Source organism: Lycorma delicatula, chromosome 12 (assembly GCF_047948215.1).
Source record: "Lycorma delicatula isolate Av1 chromosome 12, ASM4794821v1, whole genome shotgun sequence".
NCBI lineage: Eukaryota > Metazoa > Arthropoda > Insecta > Hemiptera > Fulgoridae > Lycorma > Lycorma delicatula.
The window spans coordinates 17291313-17314839 of NC_134466.1; the positions used below are offsets into that span (position 1 = coordinate 17291313).

The window sequence follows — 23527 nt, forward strand, 5'->3', positions numbered from 1 at the left end:
CACGCATTGTCCGCGATGTCGCTGCAAAACTTCATGACCTACGCTTCGAACTCTTTCCAAACGCGCCGGATTTGAGTCCCGACAATTATTTCCTCTTTTCAAATCTGAAAACCTTTTCATCCATCTTTAGTAACGAGATCAAACCTAAGACGACCACTTATTTTAAAGAACTGAACAAGTTGCATCATAAATAATACTTGAGAGCGTTTTAAAGTTGTAAATATGTTGAACTAAACGTATCGAATTGCAAGGTGACTACGTTGTACGTTGAAAAAAAGATCCTAAAAAATCTTTTTTTTTTCTTTATCAGGCCGAGAAGTTTCTGAACGACCCGTGTAGATACAAGCAGAAAACTGTTTAGCGGTTTGATCACAAAATAGAGGCGATTCAAAGACGATTTATCGATAATAGTATGAGTATGAAGAGACGTGCTCTAAACGAAGACCACGGTTCACTGAAACGTACAGGAGCATTATAGGATACACACAACATTTTATAAGGCGCTTATTGGGTAAATTGACGCGGATATCAGTACAATACTGTTTAGAGTACCGGCTTCAATTGCCACAAATCAACTCCTTCTTCAATTGAGTATAAAAACCTAACTTTCACCGACAGCAAGAGGTATTTGTATTGTTAAATATTTTTTTTATTGAGGCTGCTGTAGAATTATTTTGTAGCGAATTTAAAAAGAAAATAACGTATTATTTACATTACCGATACGCTGGATTAGATTAATGTTACTATTTTTAATATATAATAAATAAAATGGAAAAATTTTATTTATAATACGTTAAACTAAATAATATTATCCTTAATAAGTTGTCACATATAACTTAGCGTCAAGATACTAAGTTTTATAAATCGTAGGTATTATAAATTAAATTAATCCTTCTGATTTGTATCCTTTTAATCGATTTTCTTCCCTGTTAGATCAAGTACAACTGATTAAGGTTCTTTATTATCATACTGTACTCGCTTTAAAAACTAGAGTAGGTCATTCTATTCCAGCATTAGAATATCCTTACATCTGTAAGGGGAGAAGTGGAGGCCATATAAAAAAAAAATTTATATATATGTATATTAAACTAGTTGATTCAATGGGAGGAGACGACGTCCTCGTTCAAAATACAAAAAAAAAAAAATGCATACCTAAATCGATAAAAAAAATCGCGTTTATGATTTTTCAGCTGATTATTCACTGATTATTCAGACAAGATAATCGGAACCCACCGGGTTGGTCTAGTGGTTAACGCGTCTTCCCAAATCAGCTGATTTGGAAGTCGAGAGTTACAGCGTTCACGTCCTAGTAAAGCCAGTTATTTTTACACGGATTTGAATACTAGATCGTGGATACCGGTGTTCTTTGGTGGTTGGGTTTCAATTAACCACACATCTCAGGAATGGTCGAGCTGAGACTGTACAAGACTACACTTCATTTACACTCATACATATCATCCTCATTCATCCTCTGAAGAATTATCTAAACGGTAGTTACCGGAGGCTAAACAGGAAAAAGAAAGAAAGACAAGATAATCGGATAATAAATATTGAATATTATCGATTCATTCCTGAATTTTTCTCGTAATTTTTTTTTCTTCATATATTGCGCATTTATTAATTATATATGTGCGTCCCACGACGAGGTATACGTTTTTGATTTAGTATCAATCTGTCATTCTTCCCACTGATTCTATTGAAACTTTATAGATCTTTTTAACAAAGCTTCAAAAAATGTTCTATTAAACAAATCATTTTACGATTAAAAACAAGACGATGTATTGTTAAACAGCTGTTAAAATTGAATAAAACAAGTTAATAATTAGTCGTAACCGTGAAGAATTATTTAAATGCTTTTAATTATTTCAGTTGTAAATATTATCTGTTTTTAATCATTTTAACCAGCTATTTTGTAACGAATAAAAAACATAGTTTATCTGAAATTAATTTTTTTATTTAAGAGCCACAATTTTGTTTGTATAAATCCTTGAGGGTTGAATGTTTCGCAGAACATTTTTAGAACCTTCTTTAAAAGGTCTGTAAAGTTTCAACAGAGCAGCGGGGGAATAAGCGAATGATACTAAATCAAAATCATCTCTGTTAAATCTCTTCGTGGGACACAAATATATAATTCGAGAGGTTATCGCTAAAGTAAAAAAATTTGTTCTGAAAACTTTATAAATATTTTTTATTTCTCTTAAACTACATACCTTATACTACTTCTTTATATAATCGCCACATGAATTAAGACGGTCTATCGTAGCGATACACCAACTTCAATATACCCTCGTCGTATTCTTCTGCCGCCAGTCCCTTTAGCCATTGAGTAACAGAATTTTTAAGTTCATCGTCACCCGAGAATCGCTTATCGCTCAAAAATTCTTTCAATTTTGCAAACAAATGGCGATCAGAAGGGGCAATAAGATGGGTGTTCGTAAATTTCCCTTCCAAATGTTCTCAGTAAATCACGTGTCGGACCCGCAACAGACGTGCCTTATCGCGCAGCAGGACGACCCCGTCAGTCAGCCGCCCACGTTACCGAGTTTGAAAGGCGTGCGTAACTTAATATAAAGTTTCGCAGTAGGCTTCTGCATTTGTAATCGTTCCACGTGGCGCGAAATCAATCTGCAATATGCAAAACCGATCCCAAAAGACTGTGGACATCAGTTTGAGTCCAAATGGCTGCATACGATTTTTTTTTGTGACGTTCCGTTAAGACGTGCGGCACCCGACGTGCCCAAACCTTTCTGAAGCCTAAAAGGTCGTGAACAATGTGACCGATAACACCTCTTGAAATATCAGGAAAAAGAAGGGCCGGATCGGAAATCGTTGAGCGACTATCTTTTCCGATTTTATCATCGACGCGTTTTGTTTTACCTTCGGTGATTGTCGAGGGCCTACCCGAACGTTCTTCATCGTGCACATTAATCCTGTTATTTTTAAACCTTTCATACAATTTTCGGACGTTTCCTTCATTAATTATATTATCACCGTACTCAGCAACCAACTGCCTATGAATTTTAGCCGGCTTAAGGTTTTGATGGTTTAAAAAACGAATGACCACGTACTTCACAGTCGGCGGTAAATTGATTTTCTTATTCATTTTATACCGTAATAACTCATACGTAATCAAAAATAGTACAACGCGACAACTTACAGACAGCAATGCAGTGTGTACATTACTAACGTGGCCATGAATGACACAGGTTCACCAACCTTAAGGAGAAAAATGTTCCAGCTGTCTTTACTTCAGAGATCTCCCTAGTACATTACCCAAATCGCAATTTCATATAACATCTTTTTACTTATATTAGAAGAAAACTAAATCGATTTTAAAATCGGGTACCGTTTTACCTTGTTATAGGAAGATGTAAATACTGGAAATAATGCTGTTTGACAAATTTGTGCGTATTTTCACGCATATTTTCTGCAATTCACTAAAACACATTCGGTCATATCTCAAATGTTTATCAACCGATTTGATAAAATAAGTTATCATTTTATCCACAATAAAACAGTTAATACTTTATTTAATAAAACATAATTCAATAAAACTAATATTTACGAAATTATTTACGATTAACACACAAACTTCAAAAATGTTATCATACCCGATTAAAATATCTACTACATGGAAAAAAAATAGCCAATAAATGAAAAACTATTGCACTAAAAATTAAAAACAAATCTGGCGAGGAGAGTGAAAAAAAAAGATTAATCATAAGAAATAGATCTCCGTGGTGAAGTAGTAATCTCGGCCTTTCATCCGGAAGTTCCAGTTCGAATCCCGGTCAGGGATCGCACTTTTCATAAGCTACAAATTTAAATTTTTATATTCTTACACACAAACTTCTGTGGTAATTTTATTTCATAAGTCACAGAAAAAAAGTATGGGAAAAACTTTTATAATTTTTTGCCTGTTATACATAAGCGTAAAAATAAAATATTAAATAAAAAAAATCCCTTTCGTCACGTCGGAAGGTGGAGGAAGATTTCACCGGTCCTAAGTAGTGGATAAAAAAGATTTCAACCTTAAAGTTAAGAAAAACTTCAAATTTACTCAATACGACAATGATTGCATGTTTAGCATACGACAAGCCCCATCTTACAATTCCAGTAACATTTTGGTAATTCCTTGCCGTAAGGGTTGGTCGAATCAAAAATTATTTCAAAAAAAAATTTTAGGAAATGTTTAGAAGATTAACGACCACTTAAAGCTCATTCGAAATTTTGCCTATTAAGGGAGGTATGATTTTTTTGTCTTTGAAACCTCATTTTTTCCACCCCCTGGGCCGATGGTTGGTAATATCAAAAAACTTTACTTACATACGTTTTAGGCTTTTATCCAAAGAATGGTAGGAACTTAAACAAATTCGATATTTTACTTAATAAGAAAGTTATAGCAATTTTTTATTTTTTCGAACCCACACATTTCCACCTCCGTGGTCTGATTTTGGCTATTAATGAACTCGACCGAGATTTTACGTATCAATTTGAAAGTGATTGGCGCAAAATTACGGCAGTTATCGTGTCCACAAGAAAGTGAAATATATGTATAAACATTTGAACTGACGGTGGTTTTGGAGTCTGGGAATGCGAAACGCGAAGATATGTCGAAATTTTTCGGAAGTCGAATCATGGTACCCATTACAATAGTTTCTTATGAAATCTATCTAAAAGTAATCACAAGGGATATTAAAAAAACGTTTTTTTCACATTTTTAGAAGAAAAATATAAATAATAAAATGAATTTCCAACGGTTAATAGAAAATTGTTTGATATTAAAAAAAAATAAATACCTTCAATTTTTACCGTTATTATGAAGAGGGAGTTATTCCTTTTTAAACTCATCAGTAAAGAGTATAAGCGACAATCTGACCCGATCTATTAAAAAAATGTACCTATTTCATTCAAGTAGACCGACTGGTAAATTAAACACGGTTAATCTAAACCCTTTAAAGAATATTTGTTACATGATAATAGGTTGTATAATTTTTAATATTATGTACACAACTAGTAATTTAAAGTACCGCAAAAATATTTGCGGCTAAATTAAAAATAAAAATAAAAACAATAATAAAAATAGTTTAAAAAATTAGCTTTGTTTAGTTCATGTATAACACTAACAAATATGTACGACGGGTCAGAGCATTGACCTAGGTTAGATTATGTTAGGTTAGGTTATATTTAAGAATTTTGTTAGGTAATAAAACTACGGTTTACCGTATTACAGTATATATAAAAAAAAAGATTGTACAGCTGCTAGCCGCATAGTATTTACTTCTACCAGTAAGCTGTAGTGATTTCGTGTAAGTGTGATGTTTTATATAACTTTCTCCTAACAAAGTAAAAATAAAAAACAAATAAAAAAACATAATATAAGCAAATATTTATTTATTTTTTGTTACAATTTCGTGTGTTTGGAATCCAATCAAACTTGTTTTCTGACATACTTTTTTGTTCTTTAATAAAAAATAAACGAATATAAAAACTAATAATTCATAATAATTATGAAGAAATTACGAATAATTTAGGGAAAAGCGAAAACAAAAATACTTTATAATTAATTTTAATCTTGTATTACGGAATTAAAATTTTTATTTTTACATAAGAAAACGTTTGTCAAAAGAATAAAATTAACTTATAAATTTTAGATATATACAATTATATAAATTAGTAAAATCTATCATTTAAATTAAATAATACGTTTTATAAATATACAAAGTGTATCACGAAGTTCTAATTGTACATTTATAACCTATTCTACTCGTGAAAATAATGGAAAAAGTATATATATACAGGGTCATTCACGGGAACCGGATGTTTTTAAAATAATCATAAAAAATTGAATATTTACTTTAAAAAAGTTTTATTAGTACTGAAACACTTGTTAAATCAAAGTATTTGTTAATTAATCATGAACGAAAAATTATGTCCGGCAAGTGATGTCCATTTTGGGCAATACATTGTTGTAGCCTTTCAAGGTAAATGGTCTCAATTCTTTGCAGCATGTCTACATCGATCTGAGTGACGTGATGACGAATTGCGATCTTAAGGTCCTCCAATGTACGCGGTTTATTGCCGTACACACGCGATTTCAGAAACCCCCCGCAGAAAAAATTCACAACTACTCAAGTCGGGGGACCGAGGGGGCCAAGAAATGTCGCCGAATCTGGAAACGATCAGACCCGGAAACAAGTTACGGAGAACAGTCATCGTTGCCCTCGCTGTGTGCGCTGTAGCTCCATCCTGCTGGAATAACACATTTTGAAAATCGATTCCCCGGTTTCGTAACTCAGGGATGAAAAATGTATTCAACATCGCAATGTAACGATCGGCTGTTACAGTTACGGCAGCGTCATTTTCTTCAAAAAAATACGGTCCAATAACACCGACCTTTCCTATTACAAACCAGACCTTTGTGCTATAAAGTGGTCTCTCGTGAAGCTGATGTGGGTTTCTTTCTGCCCGATACCGACAATTCTGTTTGTTGACGAAGTCATTCAGATGAAAATGGGCTTCGTCACTCATTAAGAATAACAAATTTTCATTTACTTCAAAAACGGTAAGCATTTGTCGAGAAAATTGTAATCGCTGCGTGAAATCTTGCTCGTTTAACTGCTGCACGACGGCTATCTTGTAAGGATGGAAATATAGTTCTGTATGCAGAATTCGTCTTACCGTACTTGTGCTCATTTGAAGCGCTGCTGAATGCCTCTGAATAGAGCGGCGTGGGCTTCTGACAACGGCTTCCCTTACTCGTTCGATGTTCTCCGGAGTGCTAGCTTGTTCGAAGGTTGTTTACCCGTCGCGATATTGTGTTACGAGAAGGGACACTTGCATTACGATGGATATTAAACTGACGGCGGAAATCTCGCTGAACAGCAGTTACGGATTCGTCATTTCGCACAAAACTGTCATAGCGTACAGGCGTTGGTCTAGCGTCCACGGCTCCATCTCAACGACTAAAATGTAAATGCTATGAACAAAGGAAACGTCAGACACCAGCCACGTGCCCCTTCCACCACGACGCCCGAGTATAACCCACTTCAAAAACATCCGGATTCCCGTGAATGACCCTGTGTAAACATATCCTAAAATGCTTCGTTTGCAAGTTACGGCCAGTAAAAGATTTCCCTCGGATTTCAGCTATCCCGGTAAAATGAGATTGTATTGAAATTGTTACTCGTTTACCTCGTTGTTGTTATTACTCATTTAACAAATTTATTGTACGTTAAGTATAAAAAACAATGTTTTTTACCCCAACTTATTGATTTTCACCCCAGATTTCTCAATAACTATTGCAGATACGGTTCTGGAATCTATTTTATTAGATTTTTCAGCTCAAAATCCATAAGAAATTATTGATTTTACTCCTTAATTAACTTGTTAAAAATTTCAGTACTATCTCATTTCACCGGAGTGGCCGAAATCCGAGTGAGATCTTTTCACTAGCCGAACTCCCAAACGAACCATTTTAGAATCTATATTTTTTATAAACGTTTTCAATTTATTTCCACGGATAGAATAGGTTATGAAAATTCCTGGAGAAGTTCGCGATACATTTGTATAATATCATAAAATGTATAACTAAAAAAAAATTAAATAAAATTTACTTCTACGTTTGAATTGAAAAGTAAAGCTTTATTTTCAAGTTTATATAATTAATTTATAAATTAAATTCCTCGTGAAATACTAACTTTTTAAAAACCGACAAAAAGGTTTCATAACTTTCCCAGCTTCATCTTTAATAGATTTTTTTTAAACATGCCATTAGATATTTAAATACTAATAATATTTTTGCTTAAAGACCATCAAATCAATTACGAAAACCATTGTAGAAATCTATATTTAGACAACTAATTTAATAAATGTTTTTTTAAATCTGTTTTTTCAGTGTTGCTAGAGGTTTCTGGTTATATTTCACCAGCTGGTACCTCGTGTAAAAATTAATAACCCGTTTTTTTTATTTTACTTATAAGAAAACATTTTAATTAAATCTCGCGCGTTAATATAAAATCTACGTAAAGATATTATGCGGATCCGGCTCCGGGGGGGGGGGGGGAGACTGGAGAGAAAAAAAAGAAGATATTATAAGAAAAATAATTAATTTGTAATCGGGACAACCTTAAGCGGTTGTCTGTAAAGGTGCGAACCGGAAATTATGAAAACACTTTTGCGCCTGTTAATTTAATTAACCTGATTATTTCAGTTAGATCTCAACCGTTCGTCGACCGATTTCAACAAGTCACGTGTCATTTTATTCATAATAAAACGCTTAACAATTTATATTTTGTAACTCGAAAACAAATATTTACGAACTATAATGAGTAAATAATTTTAACGTCCGTCATTTTTTAATTTCCTAAAATAACATTTTTTTAGTTTTATCTATTTATTTTGTAGAAGTTGTTGGATACGTGTACATCAAATTTCATTAAACATCTCAATCCATTGTCAAAGTATAAATTTTTACTGAAAAAAAGAAGCGTAAAATGGTAAGCAGAAGGATAATAAAACTAGTTGAACGTGAACATTTTTTTTACTTTAATATCCTAAATCATTCACAACACAATGATCCAGCATCAGCTCTCGGGATACCTGTATTGTCTACGGGGGGGGGGGGGTGGATAAATATGGTTACAGCGATCTCCTCGTTGTCCGATGTGGTAAAAAATCACGGATAATGCTGAATTTTAAGCTCAGGTTTTCGAGGTATAGGGTAAAAACTTCTTAGAAATAATTATGAATATTTCCACCTCTAAATTTGATCGACTTAAAACTTTGGAATTTAAATAACTTAATAAGTATTCTTAAAGTAATTAAACCTAATTCTGTACGACCAGTGAACAAAAGATAAAAAATTCAGAATACAAAAATTATTTGCGCCCTTCAGGTAGATTTCATAAGAAAGCTACCTATTGTAATCTGTACCATGATTCGGCTTCCGGAAAATTTCGACATGTCTTCGCGTTTCACATCCCCCAGACTCCAAAACCACAGTCAGTTCAAAAGTTTATATATATATAAATAAATTTTACTTTCCTGTGGACACGACAACTGCCGTAATTTTGCGCCAATCACTGTCAAATTGTTCCTTAAAAATAACTCGTTCCAAAATCTCGGTCGACTTCATTAATGGGCGAAATCTGACCATTGGGGTACAAATGGGGGACTTTAAAAAAAAAAAATTTCGCTATAACATTCTTATTAAGTAAAATATCAAGAATTCGTTTAAATTTCCTACTGTGCTTCGGAAAAGAGCCTAAAACTTATTCAAGTAAAGGATTTTGATATCGCTAACAATTGGCCCAGCGGGTGCAAAAAATGGGATTTCGAAGATAAAACAGAATCATATTTCCCTTAATAGGCACAGTATCGAATCGGTTTAAAGCGGTCGTTAGTCCTCTAAACATTAACTAAAACTTTTGGCTGAAACAATTTTTGATATGACCAACCCTTCCGGCCAGGGATGAACAAAATTTTGCTGGAATTATAAGATGGAGCTTGTCGTATGCTAAACATGTGAAACTTTTTTTCACATGCAAACATTGTCCTATCGAGTAAATTTGAAGTTTTTCTTAGCTTTAAGGTGGAAATCTTTTTTATCCCCTACTTAGCACCGGTGAAATTTACCTCCGCCTTCCGGCGTGCCGAAAGGGATTTTTTTAATTTTATCCAAAAAGTAATGCAATCATTACCTTATATATAGAAATTTTTTGTGGCTTTTTTAAAGAATTTATATCGAGCTAATCCGAAGATATTAAACAAAATACAGGCCTACACACGTACGCACAATATCTGCCGGAAATTTCTACGGGTTTTTACGTTTTTTTGTATTCAGTGGGTAGTCAAAAAATCTGTCATTGAAATTTCGGACCGATCTATGTACTTTCTCATTATACCTGCTATTTAGAAGCGATAGAACTGTAGCCTGTAAACATAAATAGAAAATCAGTACCAAATAATTAACCGATCCGTAATTTGGCGCAACATTCAAAAACTTCAAATTTTAAGATGCATTTAATAGTGCTTATTTAAAATACGTGTTGATCTACCAAAAAACAAAATCCGAACAAAAAAAAAAATAGTCCGAAGGAATTGCGAAAGACATGAAATTTTCTTACTGTTTGTTGAAAATAAGTAAAAAACTTGTAAGAATATATTTTTTTCACCTAAGTTTTACTGAAATTTCATATGAAATTAATTTAATATCATAATGACATAAAAGTATTTTTTAATCACGCTACAACAATCCAATACTAACTAATAAGAGCAAATAAAAAAAAAAACATATATATATATATATATATATATATATATATATTTAGCCAGGAGGTTCCAGGGATCCTGGGCTCCTGGACTCTCGGGATCCAGGTAAACCTAGGAGCTAACCCAGAGGCTCCCCGGGGACTCGGGGCCTATCCCAGGGCCGCAGAGCTCGCTTCTGTCACCATTTCCGACCTCTGCAGTGTGTTCGTTATCCTCACAGTTGTAAGAATAATACTGATAACTAACAAAGTATTCAGGCTTTATAGAACCTGAAAAAGAAACTAAATTACAAAAGACAGCGTAGTAGTAACTACGATAACTAATGCACGCAGACCTTTGACGAGGAAAACTTAATGACTTAATTCTGTTGCCATGGTGATAGAAATTAATCTAATTATTAATTAATTTATTAAATTTTTTCGTCTTTAATGAATATATTAAATTAAAGCTTCACCTTCATGGAGACTTGGGCCTCGGTTTACGGTCTAAAACCTTCTCTGGAATAACACGAATGTATCCTGTAAATTTGAAAGCGATCGGTGGTCGGTTCTCGCACGATACGGGAACCAACAAGCAAACAGATAACCAAACTTTCGGCTTTATATATAAAAAGATGCAAACATCGAACTTCTAACGAACTTTCGTTTATAAAAATCTTCCACAATATTTTTCTTCTCGAAAAAATTACAATGGACCCGTCACAGAAACTTTCATTTTAATTATAAAAGAGATATTACCAAAATCGATCCGTTTGCTGAATATAAAAGCTTGAAAAAAAAAGATCAGACAATTAAAAAAATTAAACAGACTTCAGAAAAACTCCCCGAAAGAGACAATTTCATTAATTTCTTACTTTACGCAATTTTTCTTATAGCCGTGACATTTTTAAAGTACAGGAGGCACTTATTTTCCCACCGGGTTGGTCTAGTGGTGAACGCGTCTTCCCAAATCAGCTGATTTGGAAATCGAGAGTTCCAGCGTTCAAGTCCTAGTAAAGCCAGCTATTTTTACACGGATTTGAATACTAGATCGTGGATACCGGTGTTCTTTGGTGGTTGGATTTCAATTAACCACACACCTCAGGAACGGTCGAACTGAGAATGTACAAACTACACTTCATTTACACTCATACATATCATTCTCATTCATCCTCTGAAGTATTATCTGAACGGTAGTTACCGGAGGCTAAACAGGAAAAGAAAGAAAGAAAAAGAAAGGAGGCATTTATTTGCCGGCCTACGTGGCGCGAGTGGTAGCGTCTAGACCTTTCATCCGCAGGTCCCGGGTTCGAATCCCGGTCAGACATGGCATTTTCACGCGCTAAAAATCATTCGTTTCATCCTCGAAGCAATACCTAACGGTTTTCCCGGAGGTTAAAAAAATAAAGGAGAGGCACTTACCTAAATTACTTTCTCTGAGAATATTGATGTTAATCGTACAATCAGTTACGGTAATAAATAAATCAAGCTGTTTCTTTTAAGGCCAGTTCTTATTATCTCCAGTTTTGAGAACTTTTCGTGCTGAACGGAACAGTATATTCAGCTCGCTAAAAAATACAATTAGAAACTACTTCATTCCTCAATTTCCCAAATAAGTCTTGTACGAGTGTTGTTATTGTTAAAGATTGTTGTCATTTTCCAAAACGACTTTGGATTTAAGTCAGGTCACCTACAAACAGTTATCGGTTGTGATTTACAAACCATTACGTAAAACATTTTGTTTTAGTTTATTTTTATTTAAGTTATTTATAGGTTTCCGAGAAACGTACGTTTTGATAAAATTAAAATAAGTAAAGGAAGGTAAAGAATGATATATGGAGTATTTTTAAATCTTATTTTCTTGTATTTTCTGGTGGAAATACTTTTAATATCCACTATATCAAGCTATAAATATTATATTATAATCCAACACTAAGCTATGACAAAAAAAGAAAATAATCCGTTTAAAAAGATTTCTACTTAACTTAGGTGGGAAAATCTTATAATCGAATCGATAAAAAAAGGTCTTATAAAAAAATCATCGAATAGAGATCCATGTGTTGAAGAGAAACTTAAACAAATATATATTGTCAAAATAGGAACTTAATATTTTTTTTTAAGTTAATTTAAAAAAGGATGAAAGATAGAAGGTGGGAGAGATTTCATGCAGAAGAGAAATTTTATTAATTACGGAAACGTGGAACTTACATCAGACTGTTATGTATACTTTACAACGTGAAAATAAATATTAAATAAAAATTAAATAACTTATTATTTTAACAGGAAAAAACCGAGAGGTTGTATACACTATAAATATTTTACCGTAAAAAAAGTCCATCCAAATTTGAAACCAGGATACCGTCTATTAATAAGTAAAATATTTCAACTGCTGTGGCCTTAACAACCAAATATTCTAAACACGAACAATAAAATCACAAATATTACGTAAATAACGAAATTTATATTTTACGTTAAATAATATTTTCTCTTAGAACTTGACCGTGATAATAATAAATAATTATGTAAAATTTCAAGGCGATCGTTTGATTAGTTCAAAAGTGATTTTATTATTAGCTCAGCCTTAACCGATGGGCATTCAAAAATTTATTAGCCTATTATCCACGCAAAGGAAGCGAAAAAGAATATGTAAATTGGTCTACAGTTAATCTTCATCCTATGAAGGATGCACTAACTTTATAGGTTTCTTCGGCGTAAACCTAGCAAGTCTACAGAACCTAAAAACGAAAAAAAAGTGAAATAAACGGGTAAAAGATGATCTATCTACGGAGTAAATATAGTAGGTATAAGAAAAACGTCAACTCTACCTAAGCTGTGAGATCTAATTGAACATATACTCGGATACACGTTAAGTGTTTATCTTAAAATTTTTTAAATAGAAAACTCAAAGTTCCTTACAGGCTACAGAAATTAAATAAACATTTTTTTTTTCAGAAGAAAGCGGTGTTTTTACTAATACGGACAGTATATACGGACAGTATATTACTAATCAATGCGTTTAACAGTTTAATATATATTTCAAACCCGCCGGGTAAGTCCTCCAAATTGGGGTACGCGTACCCTAGGAGATACCGAAAGTGATACTTGAGAGTAGTAGTAGTATAAATAAAAAATAATTTGTTTTTTGATCACAAACACACACGTGTGTGTGTATATATATATATATATATATATATATATATATATATATATGAGGAACAACTCATAATTATTTTCGTCTTAGAGGGTACGCAAATAAAAAGTATGAAATATCGGTGGTCTAGTGGTTAAACTCGTTATCGCAAAATCAGTTAATTTTCGAAGTCGAGAGTTCTACGGTTCAAGTCCTTGTAAAGGCGGTTGCTTTTGTTCGGATTTGAATACTACACTGCTACAGCGTTCAAGTCCTAGTAAAACCAGTTATTTTTACACGGATTTGAATACTAGATGGGTGGATACCGGTGTTCTTTGGTGGTTGGGTTTCAATTAACCACACATCTCAGGAACGGTCGAACTGAGAATGTACAAGACTACACTTCATTTACACTCATACATCCTCCGAAGAATTATCTAAACGGTAGTTACCGGAGGCTAAACAGGAAAAAGAAGAATGAATACTACACTGCAGACACCGGTGTACTTCGGTGGTTGGGTTTCAATTAACCGCACTGGGAAGGCAGTGGCAAACTACCCGAAAAACCTGTCAGGATAATTCCAAGAAATTGGAATCGCCAAGGATCGAACACGACTGAATGGCTAAATTAAGTTTTTATATATTTCTACGAAAATTGTTTTTAATAAACTTAAAAAAAGGAGGAGGATCTCGATTCGATTCTTATTTATTTTTTGTATACTAATTTTACTACACTTTATCAAACAAAATAAAAAATCTCAATATTTTTTTTATTATTTTGTACAGGAAGATTCTTTGGGGGTACCGTTTTACGATTAATTTGTTTTTCTTCAGATAATTTAAGTAAAACATTTTCTGAACGAAAGACTAAAATGAAAATTTTAAGATATTTTTCTTTTCTTTCTTATTTTTTTTTGTCAACATTATGACTTAATTCTGGATTTTTATGACGCGGAAAATTAAGAAAATAATCGAAAAACTAATTATCTGCTTGCGAGTTTATGATTGGACGGCCAAACACGGTTTTCGATTTTTATAAAGTTTTGCGGTAAAGTTCCTAACAATTAGGCTAATGAAAAACGTTCGTTTCAAAGCTGCTATCATTTATAGACAGAGGATCGGTAGAGAACAACGACAGTGGAAAAATTTCCATCGCCGAGCCAAAACCGTACTGTTCATGACGTTATCCACCATTTTTAGCCTGCCTATCAGCGGCTACGCATAAGATACTTCAATTTTTCATGTTACACCCAATTTTGAAGATAAATGCTCTTCCTTGAGATCGTTCTCTTATTAGTATACAGCTTCGTACGTTTCTCCGTACACTATTAAGTACTTCATCGCTTTGTTTTCGGTAACTTTTTTTTTTTACAGCTTTTCTTGCAGAGATTTAATTAACAAAATATATAATTAATTTAAAAAAATATGATAGTAATAAAATAACTTTCCGTGTTTTTAATGTCCATTGTCCCTGGAAATAGTTTTTTTGATATCGCTAATACAGTAAGATTAATTTGGTACATGTAAACTTTCTACGATCAATTACGAACAAAATAACCTTTTATCTTTATTTTATTTTTCATTCTTTAGTTTATTAATTCAAATTCTTTCAAGAGCTTAATTTGATAAATACAGTAGTACAAAATGAATGAAATCTATTGTTTACTGAAATATATTATTATATATTTCCACATTCCAGAAAAACCTTATCTCTCACGATTTTTTGCAGTCTAATTTCTCGGCATTTTTATCAAAAAACAAATTTCTTGCCTATGCGATTCTGGAAAACGGATCGCTTTCAAACGGGTAATGTGTTTTTGAAAACATATCCATATTTAAAAATAATAAATAAAATAAAAAATCTGATGTGGACACTACATGACTTCCTTGTACGCCTATTAAATTACATGTACAAACTTTTTTTTTTAAATGAAAAGTTAATAAAATTTTATTTCGTTAATAACTTCTGATATTTTTTCATATTTTTTTTTTTTTATTACTGAATTATTATTTATCGTAAACGTTTTTTACAATCAGAGGTTAATAATTATTAATAAATCAAACATTTAAATTTAAAAAAAAGGAGGAGCAGTCAGATTTGAATCGATGTGCCTTCTTCTTGTAAGATCCAAATATTTCATTAATTAAAATTTTATTTGGCTATAACTCTGAACCCGATGAAAATAAGTATCAGTTATGACATATCATTGAAAATCTCTCAATGAGGGCTTATTACTACAGTTAAGAAAAAGTTCAAACTCCCATTTTTTGGATATTGGGCTCTTTTGGACACTTTAGGTTCAATCGATTGCAAACAAAACTAGATGTTACAACAGTCCTAAATCCAAATTTTCAACATCCTACGGCTAATCGTTTTTGAGTTATGCGACATACATACGCACATACAGACGTCATGCCGAAACAAGTCAAAATGGATTCCAGGGATGGACCGAACATTTTCGCGATCACAATAATTCCTTTACTTCGTACAAGGAAAACTAAAAAGAAAAGCAGATTAAGAAAAATAAAGAAAATATCAGCTGTTCGAAAAGATTTTTACTTTCTTGTTCGAAGTAAAGAAAGTATTGTGAACGCGAAAAATTTCGGTCCATCCCTTAATGCATTTTGACTTGTTTCGGCGTGACGTCTGTTCGTACGTATGTACGTATCTCGCATAATTCAAAAACGATTAGGCGTATGATGTTGAAATTTGGTATTTAGGACTGTTGTAACATCTAGTTGTGCACCTTCCCTTTTGATTATAATCGACTGAACCAAAAGTGTTCAAAAAACCCAAAATCTAAAAAATTTGCATTATTGGACTTTTTGTAACTACAGTAATAAGCCCTTATTGAGAGCTTTTCAACAATTATCATATAAGTAGTACTTATTTTGATTGGTGCAGAGTTATAGCTAAATGAAATTTTAATTAACGAAATATTTGGATCTTATAGGAAGAGGCACATCGATTCGAATCAGACTTCATATCTTTTTTAACTTTTTTTTTTAGTTTGATTATATTGATTTATTCATAATTATTAACCTACGATTCTACAAAAACGTTTACAATAAATAATACTTCAGTAATAACAATTAAAAAAAGATACGGAAAAATACCAATGGAATAACTTTAATGTACTTTTCATTTAAAAAAAAAAAAAAAGTGTATATGTAATTTAATAGCCGTACAAGGAAGTAATAGTTGTACGATTTTTTAGTATTATAACCTCTTTTAAAAAGTCGGCTCGCTTGAAACGTATACCGTGGAAGATTTGCGTGCTGTGAATAGATTTTTATTTACTGAACGTGTAAAACCGGCTGAAATTCACTTGCGATTATAAAATAGTACGGTAAAAGATGGTACTTTGCAAAACCGTCTATTAATAATCTTATTTGCAAGTATAAACGCTTAAAAACACAGGAAATATTTTTCCTAAAGTTCTACGTAATGTCCATTCTATTATCCATTATAACCTGAATTACCGTAAAACGTTTTCGAGATGGGTTCTGCGATAATCGATTCAATTGATTTGTACGGAACTTTACAGTTTTTAGCGGAAGATAAAGCTTTTTTAGATCGCACAATAACATTTTTTTGAGATTTGGATTCATTATTTTGAATTTAAAACCCAAAAGTCAAAATACGAAATGAAAACTTCCGCTTTCAGGAAAAAATTCAAAACCTACGACAGCCGTGAAGTATCGCTAATAGTTTTTCTGGGAGTTAAAAGCCCAATTTATTTCGATTATTTGGAAGAACGATGTAAAATCTATAGCAAGTACTATTGTGACGTGCTACAAAATACAGTAAAACCCACGATAAGGAGGAAGGTCACGGTTCTGTCTTAAAAGGCGTAATTCTTCTGTACGATTTCTCTTTGTTTGGTCCACTCAAAGTTTTTACGTAGCACCGAGTTTGGCTATAATGAGCGCGTCAAGAATAAGTCGACACGGAGGTTAACAATTCTTTATTACTGGAATAAGAAAGCTCGTAGACAGATGAGATAATCGCCTAAATTTAAGCGGGGATTATGTTGAAAAGCAGCGTTAGTTTAGTATCATTTAATAAAAAATAATTTTTCTACGTTCGTTTTTCAATTTTCACTCGATTTGCCTTTAAACGGCCCTCTTACACGAGGTATAAAAGCTATCGCGATATTCTGTTGAGAGCCTGTTGAGAGTTACTTACTGTGACGGCGGTTATAGAACTAGTTCACATGAGGCAGTTCTAGTTATCGGAGGAACCGATTGACGACCTCGAGTCGTCAATCGGTTCATTAAAACGTCAGTTAAATTACGCTACGAAGAAGTCGGGTGAATTGACTATTTGTTTTTCCTGTTTAGCCTCCGAGAATCACCGTCAGGTATTACTTCAGAGGATAAATGAGTGTAAACGAAGTGTAGTCTTGTACAGTCTCAGGTAGACCGTTTCTGAGATGTGCGGTTAATTGAAAACCCGACCGCCAAACAACACCCGGTATCCACGATCTAGTATTTAAATCCGTATAAAAGTAACTGCCTTTACTAGGATTTGAACGTTGGAACTCTCGACTTAGAAATCAGCTGATATGCGAAGACGCGTTCACCACTAGACCGATCCGGTGAGTTGAGGGTGAACTAACTGCCGATCGTATTCGAGAAATAGAAAAGGAAGACTTTAACACATGGACGGTATACGATCGGTTCTACCCAGACGAAAGGGAGTTAAGAGTCGCATCGTGGATATATCCAAACCGGTAAGCGATTCAGTTCTTTCGGAGCATGGCACATTTCGGGACAGGCTGGCTCGACTGACTCGGGTCAGTATCCTCAGTGCTTAGTATTGGATGATGTATATCGTATCCTCTACCTGTCCGATCAAAATATGAGTTTAGTTGAGGAAAAGTGGTCAGAGAGCTCGAGGGTATCGGTTCGAGTCTGGATCTGTAGGCTAACTGAAATGTTAGAAATAAGTGACGCAGTGTTCAAAGATTTTAATAATTTTTTGGCGTTTGAAAGGACTACAGAAAGTTTTTTGCATGGAATAGTATGCTGGGTGTTTATCCGCCAGAGTAGGCGCATTCGGCAATTTTTCCCAGTTTTTTGGTATGTTCCTGGATCGATTGGTAATTTAGGTTGCTTTAGTACGGTAGATCAAAATTGCGGTGTTAACAGATTTTTACGGTATGAGATTAATGCTTTGTTACAGTTCGATTTGTACATTTTTATTTTTTATCGGTTTTTTGATTCGTTTTAGGGGAATTTGAAAAAAAAGAATGTTGTTTAACACCGATGCAAATGACTCGAAAACATTTCCATCGGTGCCATCCTGATAGAGATCGTACTGACGACTGAAATATGTAATCAAGTATTGTAGGGCTAGAAGATGACCTCCGGTAAAGTTCATCAGAGATGTGAACGGAAGGGAGGTGGGGCGACCGGGATCATCACAAGGGGGGTGTCCTTCCCTATGGGGTCGATATGGCCCTCTTACATGTAAAGAATATGAGATTCTAGGAACATCAATCACGCTTACGATAAATACCCTTTACCGTGCGTAAATCATCTCAGTGTTATACGATTTCATAAAAAAGCATTGAAAATATTTTTTTAAAAATCATTTTACAAATAAATATTACTTTTTTTAATTTCGAATAAAATATTACAATATTAAGAAAGCAAAAAAAAAACATTTTTTTAAATTGTATCAGAGAAAAAAATGAATAAAACACATACATATATATATTTATAATGAGAGAGAGAGAGAGAGAGAGTGAGAGTTCACTTATACATATATATGTATAAATTTAAAAAAAAACAACATATTTATACACATACCGGGAAATGTTATGGCGTTGAAACAATAAACATTAGTACTTAAGTATTAACGCCACCGCAGCTACAACTTTATTTAAAAAAAACAAAGTAGTCACTCGGATTTCGGTGGAAAATGAACAGTCGCTTTATTAATTTTAATAAATGGTTATTTATATTTATTTATTTTATAAATATAATTTAACCAAACTTAACCTACGCTCGCTAACCTTGACTAATTAACAGGAGTGTTTTGATTATTTAAATAATAAATAATTGCAATAATTACTGAATTTATTAAATAAATACTCAAAAAATTACGGTGTTAATTAGTCAAGGTTAGCGAGCGAAGCGAGTGTAGGTTAAGTTTGGTTAACCCACCGGGTTGGTCTAGTGGTTAACGCGTCTTCCCAAATCAGCTGATTTGGAAAGTCGAGAGTTACAGCGTTCAAGTCCTTGTAAAGCCAGTTATTTTTACATGGATTTGAATACTAGATCGTGGATACCGGTGTTCTTTGGTGGTTGGGTTTCAATTAACAACACATATCAGGAATGGTCGAACTGAGAATGTACAAGACTACCCTTAATTTACAATCATACATATCATCCTCTGAAGAATTATCTAAACGGTAGTTACCGGAGGCTAAACAAGAAAGAGAAAGGTTAAGTTTGGTTAAATTACATTTATAAAATAAATAAATATAAATAACCATTTATTAAAATTAATAAAGAGACTGTTCATTTTCCACCGAAATCCGATTGACTATTTTGTTTATAAAGCTGTAGCTGCGGTGGCGTTAATACCTAAGTACATAAACATTTAACAAGAGGTTGAACATTTCAACTAAAAAGCTAGATTTTTTTTGGAATCTGTGAAAACATTTTTGAACGAAGAACGCTTCGGAATTTTAAAGTATTCGGAAAACTTGTAAGAGTAAAATTTCCAGGAAGTCCAACCAAGCTGAGATATGACCACAAACCCTCTCTCCTACCTTCCCATCCCATTTTTTGAGATTCCCGATTTAAATATTTTTATTCAAACAGCGTAAACACACTATGTATGTATGTGTGTGTGTGTGTATATATATATATATATATATATATATATATACATAGTATCCTGTAGTGTAGTATTAAAAATATTAATGCAGTCTACTGCACTTCCAACTGCTAAGAAAGTAAAAACAACAGTGGTGGTATACGGAACTGAAGACCTGCTGACTGCATCCGCTTTTTGGTGCCTCTTCTGTTTAATCTCCGGAAATCACAGTTACGTATTACTTCAGAGGATGATATGTATAAATTTAAATCAAGTGTAGTCATGTACAGTCACAGGTCGATCGTTCCTGAGATGTGTGGTTAATTGAAACCCCAAAGACCGAAGAACACCGGTATCTACGATCTAGTATTCAAATCCGTATAAATGTTAACCGCCTTTATTAAGATTTGAACCTTAGAACTCTCGACTTCCAAACTATAACGACACATAATAATTGTAAGATTAACAAAAATAAGGAATCTTTTGAGTTTATATAAAAATAAATATACGGCTTTAAATATTACCGGTTAAAAAAATAAGATTTATAATAAAAATATATTCAATTTTATTTAAAATTTAAAAAAAAACATTACATTTATCTCCCTAAAATTTTATCAGTTGAAGATAAAAATTTTAATTTTACTACCATTTACTACATCATAATATCTTTATTTTAACCGATATGCAGCCTACCCGGTCAAATGAAAACACAGGACGTGCAGCAAATCTTTTTAAAGCTTACTCGATTACGTAGAGTCTAGGTATTTTGCGCGGATATCCCGGGTTCGAATCCCGGTCAGGCGTTTCATACGCTATCAATTTCCACCGGGCTGATAACCGTAACTGTTGATGACCGCTCTTTCATAACAAAAAAAAAACTTACTTAAAAGCAAAAACAAATTGTGTAAACTGATCCATTAAAAACTGGAGTCGATCAAATTTTGAATCCCCGTTTATCGTAATTATAATAATAATAAAAAAGAAAATCGTAAAGTAAATGGAAATTACCTGAGATTTCCGGTAACGGATAAAATGTTACTATAGCGTATTAAATGCTACGAAGATTTCCATTTTTCATCTTCAAGGTTAGCCTGGGAGGACGAGTTAAAAGAACTTTTTAAACATATTCTATTAGAATAACCTTAATAATTATATATGATAAGGTTTAATTAACGACACTGTTTTTTTTTTTAAAGAGAGCCCGTAAACAAAAAGTCCGGTTCACAAGAATCGGATTAAGTTTTCATCTAACTTCAGAAAATACTTCTATTTAAAAGAAAAAAAATACAATCGTAAATGAAAATTATAATTTAAAATACGAATTCAATTATTAACGAAACGCTTACACTGATAAATTTAAACCAAAATTGTAGAATTAAAATAAAAATATCTTACCTCTTAACTGACATCACCTCATAATCATATAACTCTTGTTTAGTCCAATAAAAAAAAAGAAAATAAATAGTTAAATTTATTTATTTTTTAATTAAATTCTTCCTTAAAACGTAGAATAAATCGAAAATAAAATCTACAGCACCAATATTCACATCACTTAAAACGTAATAAATAGATTAATGTATATGTACGTTAACGCAACGCTAACTTATGTTTACGATTAACCGAATTAATTATATATTTTTATTGAGAAAATAAAATTACGATAGAATTAATAGAGATAGTGTGTTTATGTCTATACCTTATTAACGCGGTAAGGTTTCAACACACACTGTCTTGTCAGTCGTAGCCACTTGCCGAACAAATTCTCCCTAGACATACCCCCCACCATGTAACTAAGCGAAAGCTCCGTTGGAACTGGTTACTGTCAAAAGAATATTGTATACATTGTATATTCCATAGTATACACGATACCAACATCACGCCACGTCATTAAGGTGTTTTACAGGTGTACCAATATTGTAAGGTTTATCTATTTAAATTGATATTATTAATAAATTTAGATTAAACAAAGCCGGTAATAATTAATATATATTTATTTAAATATATTAAAACCATTAATTTTTTTAAATATGTATACTTTTGGCATTTTCATTGAGCTTAACTAAATCCTTCCCTAATTTTTTTGTTGTGAAAACAGTTTTTAAATGATCTACGGTGTAAATTAAATCAATAAATGTTTTACAAAAATTAATTACTGTTGAACCCTAACAAAAATAAAAAAATCGACAATTAATCGCATAACTTTCCGGAATAAGCGGCGAAAGTTTTCTGTACACACAGAAAAGAAAAATACATCGTATCCAAAAATTGTTACCTTCCCACTCCTTTTAAAATTCACCTCTTAAGTGCGTTTATAGTTTATTTATATATACAGAGCCTCGTAAAAGAACGGTAAGCTTTTGAACACGGATTAACAAAAATATGAACAAAAATACGGTAGATGTCGTTTATTTATCAAATTTGTCATCTCAAACGGGTTTTTTACATAAGTAATAAATTTCAATACGTCTACCATTAGTCGTTCGGCAAATGTACGATCGGTAGTTCAGATACGGTTTCTGCCCGTACCCCGATTAACATCTATTACAGTTACAATCGCTTCATTAATCCTTTCCTTTAAGCGACGTAGGTCGCGTATTTTTTGTAAATAAACAATACTTTTTATATACCCTCACCAGAAAAAATCGCAAGGTTTCAGGTCTGAACGTCCTGACGGCCAGGGTATACATCCTTCTCGGCCTGTCCATCGCCGTCCAAATTTTCCGTTCAAAGTCTGGCTTACGAACGCATTAAAATGAGGCCATTAAGATGGCGCATTAAAATGCGCCATCTTGTTGGAAACGAATTTGTCGAATGTTTTCGAGTTCATCCGTTTGAAGAAAATTATAATCGTTTAACGCATCGAGATAAACATTTCTGTTAATTTTTAAACGAAGAAAAAAAGCCCGATTACACGATTTATCATCGCACCGCACCAAACATTAATTTTAGGCGTGTCGCGTAGTTTTTCAAAAATTACATTTAGGTTTTCTGATCTCCATATTCGTGAATCGTGGCTGGTAACACACCCATTAATATGGAGTGTAGCTTCATCCGCAAAAATTATATCGTCTAAAAATAATTCACTTTCATTAATTTTGTGGAAAATTTCAACGGCAAGATCGAAATGTTTTTTCCACGATCGGGGTTTCAATTCCTGCTGTAGCCGGATTTTATAAGCGTGTAATTTTAATCTTTTGCGTAAAACTTTGTTAATTGTTATTTTTTAAATATCTAATTCAAAGCTTCAACAAGAGACGGATTTGCTAAACTGATTGTAGATTGTTCAATCCGGTCAATAGTTTCGTCCGATACTTG

General features: G+C 32.9%; 1 protein-coding gene across 2 annotated transcripts in view; it reads right to left on the bottom strand.

Moving 5' to 3' along the window:
* The window catches only part of LOC142332941 (uncharacterized), a 176888-nt gene extending 154878 nt beyond the window's left edge, over nucleotides 1-22010 (bottom strand). For both annotated transcript variants that reach the window (XM_075379656.1, XM_075379655.1), the window contains exon 1: nucleotides 21608-22010. The gene's annotated coding sequence lies outside the window, so the exon portion shown is untranslated. The remainder of the gene's footprint in view (nucleotides 1-21607) is intronic.
* Between the last annotated feature and the right edge of the window lie 1517 nt (nucleotides 22011-23527).